Source organism: Diadema antillarum, unplaced genomic scaffold, assembly GCF_040938485.1.
Source record: "Diadema antillarum isolate AM-2024a unplaced genomic scaffold, OU_Dant_1.0 seq00000690_RagTag, whole genome shotgun sequence".
Lineage (NCBI taxonomy): Eukaryota > Metazoa > Echinodermata > Echinoidea > Diadematoida > Diadematidae > Diadema > Diadema antillarum.
The window spans coordinates 231596-237405 of NW_027271595.1; positions in this window are offsets into that span (position 1 = coordinate 231596).

Genomic DNA, 5810 nt, shown 5'->3' on the forward strand with positions numbered 1-5810 from the left:
GACATACTCCGTTACTATAGGCTGTACGAAAAGAAACATACATAATAAATAACTGAAACGGTCTATAAGTTGCGATTTCAACAAAAGGGACGTCACGCCTGTGGGAACATTATTAGTCTAAAAGCTTGTTTGACAAGTTTTTAGTGATTCAGATCGATGTTTTGAAGTACATGTAGAAGGCTTGACGGTGCACCACGTATTCTTTCTTGGGTATGTATGTGCCTACTAGTCATTGTATTGTGGTCCTGAAAAGGGCCTACACACTCCCGACGTTACAGTAAGCATGCTTCATACCGTTTTCACATAAGAGATTAATGAGAAAACCTCATCCAGTCCTTCACAACACGCCTTTCATTCATACTGAACTCACTGCGGTATTATACACTCACTGAAAATCAGAATGCCATAAACTCTAAGTATGAATCAGGTTTTGCTCTTATACAACATGTATATCTGTCTTTCTACTATTGTCACACATTGTTACGCACGTATGAACATGCATGTGTACACACACGATTATTGATATGTAAATATGCATATTAGTAACGTGTGTGTACACGTGCATGTTCATGTGCGCAAATATTGTGAGTGACTAATATAAATTGGAGTGATGCGACAATCACATTGTGAAGAACATACCTTTCTCAAACAGTGAAAGAGACAATGTTGTTATGACGTAAAACGGAGAGAAAAAGCTCCACACACTCATCGCATATGTCAAATTCAAAACCATTCCTTTCGATGTGTGGTCTATGGAACGCCATTAAGGAAACAATACAAAATTCATTTCACTCCAGCCAATATTCATTTCACTTTTAACAAATACATTTCACTCACAAACATTGATTTTACTTTTTATCAAAATACATTTCACTTTTCACAATAATACATTTCACTTTTAAATTAAAATTCATTTCACTTTTCACAAAAATACATTTCACTTTTGAATTAAGCTTCATCTCACTTTTCACAAAAATACATTTCACTTTTGAATTAAAATTCATTTCACTTTTTACAAAAATACATTTCACTTTTACATAAAGATTCATTTCACTTTTCACAAAAATACATTTCACTTTTACATAAAGATTCATTTCACTTTTCACAAAAATGCATTTCACTTTTAAATACAAATTCATTTCACTCTTCACAAAAATACATTTCACTTTGGCGTACCATGTCACTCAGACGAAACCATTTCACTGCGCTAAAACCATTTCAGGGCTCACACCCATAAATATTTCCCCATAGGGATGTGTGTTAAAAATCAAACTTTAAAAAATTCTGTAAAATAACTCATACAAACGGCGTCTTTCATATCGCATGTCAAAATAAAGTAAGATGTGCCCTTTCACTCATCAAAATATCAAGCGGTTTTTTTCAGTTCAAACTCTGTCAAAAGGTCCGCAAAGTCAGACTACGTGTCTTTTTAACTCAAAAAGGCTCTGATTTTCTGTGCGTGCGCCGAGTTAAATTAGTCCCTTTAAATTCCACAAGAAAAACCTATCACCTGCCAAGCAGAACATATTTTGTAGAGGAATTCACACTCATCAACGTAAGCTAAAAACTTTTCTTCTACCTTCATTTCCTGATTTTTAATGATTTTTTTTCTGAATTAATTTTGGTATCTTTGGTACGAATTTGTGATCAGGCCGGGAAGAATCCATTATATTTACGGGTGTGAGCCCTATAGTGAAGGTCATTTTTCTTAAATTATCATTTTTCATAACTAATGTCTTTTTTATGTTATATTGACCCACACTAATGCAAAAATATTGATATCATATCATAGTTCACCCATTTAAAGGGGATATTTAAACAAGATATGTACATAGGGATTTTTCAGATTATTGTTGTAACAAATCTGCTTAACTCATACTGCAAGGAACTGACAGTTGTATGTTATGTTTTCACTGATGGAGGGATAATCACTTCTCATGGAATCGAAAAACACACAGAGACTTGAGCTTCGTGTAAAGTAAGACATTGACCCTAATTTGCAACCTACAGATGAATGAAATAAACAAAAACATTAAAAACTAATATGTGCATTGAAAACAAAGAGTGTTGACTGTATTTCTTCCACCAACAATGTGAGGACACAAGTGTGCAATGATAAGAAACAAGGCTTTAAAGAACAAAGAGGTATTATTCAATAAACTACAAAGAAAGAGAGAGAAAGAGAGAGAGAGAGAGAGAGAGAGAGAGAGTGGGTTACAGTAATCGGGTCACTCAGGACTGAGAGTGCTCCAGTGGTAGTACCTACTACTGCATGCCTGTCAAAGTTCCTTGCTGCCATCAATCAGTCACCAAGCCCGAGGTTGTGTCCATGGTAATGGCTGCTTGAATGGGTCAACAAAATGAATATTTTATGACGTCACTAGAATGACATAACAGAAAGGAGAAGGTCTTCCCCATTCCTTGTAGCATGAAATATCTTAGAAAAATGATATCTCTTAGAAAAATGATGTAATCAATTATCTCACTGATTCCATAGAAAAGAAAATCATTAGTTATACATACTCTTATAATTATTAAGGAGCATAAAGAACAAGAGCACAAACACTTTATTATATTGCAAGGAATATCATTCAGATCATTAGATCTCGACATTGCATCGATAAAGCAGTATATTCAATACTTCCCCATCTTGTCATAGGAGAAAGTAAAGGGAGATGGGGCCGAAAAAACTGTCTGTTCTGAAGAAGAAGACTTATTTGCCTGGCCACCAACCATGGAACAAGGGAATGACTTACAAGAGTGAAAATTCACAAAATAATTCTCTGACAACCTATATTCGCCTTACCAAGGAAGACTTTGAACGCACAACACTTTCAGACACTTGTGGAACCAACCCTCCAGATTGCGGTCAAGTTTCCCAACAAACAAGAACAGTCATGCTGTTACGGCCTAAAAAATCGGAACTGACACTTCTCAAAAGCTGTGTAACATCGGAAGATGGTTTGGCAAAAGGGCATCGAGTTATAGATGTACAAAAATTGACAGAAGCAATGAATGGTGTCTGTAAAGAGCACAGAGAGAAAAGCCCTCTGTGTAGTGATATGAAATTAGTAATACCAGAGGAAGCAGAACATCAGAGAGGAATCGCTGTGCGTACATACTTTGTTTGCACGAATTGTAATTTTGTGTCTTCCACTCACAAACTTTACAAGGAGATTGCTCGAACAGGACCAGGAAGAAGAATTGCTGTACCCAACATGGCCCTCCAACTTGGGCTTTATCAGAGTAATATCGCTCAGTCAGCAGCATCGCGAATCCTGATATCGATGAGTGTACCACCAGCTTGTATGAAGACCCTTCAGGTTAATTCTAATCAGTGTGGAGATATAATGTCAAAAGCAAATGAGATGGATATGACAAAAAAGCGCAGGAAAGTTGTGGAAGTACTAGAAAACAGAGGTATGGATCCAGACACACCAATCGACATCGAAATTGATCGACAGTACAATGTGCCACTGAGTCATGGAAGGAGGAGAACCCCATTTGCCCCAGCTACACAAGCAAGGGATATTGCAGTGGAAAATGTGACTTCAGAAAAGTATGTCATTTCACATCAATCCTTCAACAAACTGTGCCGATATGGGCAGAGGGAAATCCGTGCTGGTAATAAGCCCAGTTGCCCGAATCATCCAAAATGCACAGCCAATCTAAAACTGCATGAAAACATCGGAGACGAATTGAAAGGGGGCGAAATGTGTGCTAGAAACCTGTTTGATGGAGAAGAAAAGCTTCTGATTGGAAGTGTGACTACTGATAGCGATGGCCATTTTGCACGAGGAATACAAAAAGTAATGAATGAAAAAGCAAATATCAAGACAGAGATGTATCTATGCTCCATTCATCTACAGCGATCTCTGGCTCGTCAAATCACTAAATTGAAATTGAGCAAAACTTGCTTTCCTGGAAGAACTGCCCAAATCAGAGCAAAACAGCAACAAAATCTAGCAGATGACTTTGCACAGCGTGTTCAAGCAGAACTCAATGCAGCGCACGAAAGGTCTCCTGGTAATCTAACGAAATATACAAAGGAACTTGGTGAATGTGCAGAGGCTATACTATCATGCTATGTTGGGAATCATGAACTATGCCGTACTCAGAGTTTGGTTTGTAAAGGAGACTACAAATTCTCTTTCTTGGGACCAGCATTCAGAATAAGATTAACACTTAATGCTGATGACAAGAGACAAATACTCAACATCATCACACAGAGGTTGTCACCGAAAATGCTGCAAAAAACTAAACTGCATTCATCAACCCAGAAAGCAGAATCTATGAATGCCGCATTTGCAGTAACTAGTCCCCACTACACTGGGAGATATTCCCGTAATCGTTCAAACAGGGAACAGTCTGCTATCCAACTTACCAACAATGGACCGATCTCAATTCTAGAAAAGGCTTCGGCTGCTGGTGTACCACTGGAGGGAGGTCGAGTTCTCAACCGCAGACTTCTACACTTGCAAAAGCGACGGGAGTACTGGAGGAAAAGGAACAGAAAACATGGGAAGGTTTCTAAAGCTATACACAGGAATTACAGATACAGACTTTATGAGCAAAGCAAAAACTGGAAGAACGACGATCGATTTCGGTCATATGTTAAAGGGCAGCTTGAAGAAGAGCACTTCTCTGTTGCACTAGATCACAGCTATGACAGAATGATTACAAATGAACTTGAAGAGTCAGATGATGAATCCATCTAGATCTGTTTTCCTGGGGCGGGGGGGGGGGGGGGAAGAGAAATTCAACAGATTTACAGCACAGAAGAGAGAATCATCCCCTCCCTCCCCCCCCCCCCCCATAGACATGATAGACTCATACCATACTCACAGTCACAGCAGTTCAGTCTTTAATTTTAAGGGAAAAGTACAAGTTACAGTGTGGTTCTAAAGTTTAGACTTTCAAAATGGGGGATGCAAAGTCCAAAGAATCAATAAATTAAAGAATCTATCAATGACTTACTCTTTTCCATTTGCAAAGTTGGCATTGTGTGATAAAATTATTGAGCTGGTGGAAAAATGCACCTTGGTCTTGGATCATGTCCAGTGCAAACTTTATAAGTTTGACAAATTTGTCTGGATTTGTTTTCTTCACGGCTCTCTAGCACCAGGTGACTGGGCCTCACACAATTTCGTGTGCCACAAAGGTGGGATGCATCGAGCTCAGATGGAATATCCCATGATCCAGTGACCCAGATCATCAAAGCAAGTCGATGAGCATGAATTGTTGTTCGCACTTTGCTTCTCTCTGGAATCACAACATCCACCAGCCCATAACCATTCTTTTTAATCCTTCCCGTGAAGAGCCAGCAAGATGCTGGGTCTTCCCCACACTTCTTAGTTTTGCTTTGCAACCTTTCCTTGAACGGAGAGAAGCCTAAATCACTTGTAGCCATGACAAAGTCTCTTCTTGAAAATTAATTCACTGTAACTTAGCTCTGACATAGGACTAGAGACTAGAGAAAGAGTACAGCAATAATTAACTAGGAACGGATAGGACTGTACTAGGCCTACTAGTAATCAAACTTCCGCGCTCAGGCTCTCATTTAAGTTTTAACCTGACAGTGACAAAAAGACTCTACCACCTAATCTATAAAATTCATGTCGGTAATGAGAAAAAGACCACACTTGAAAGAAATTTGAAATCATTTTGAAAGAATTTACCAAATCTGCATCAGCTCCAGTTTAATCCTACTCTCATCAGGCGAAGATGTCGAAGAATAAGTATTGACTGTTTACATTGGCAATTCCCAATTGCATTGCCGAATTCACTGGACCGAGTACACGTATGTAGAA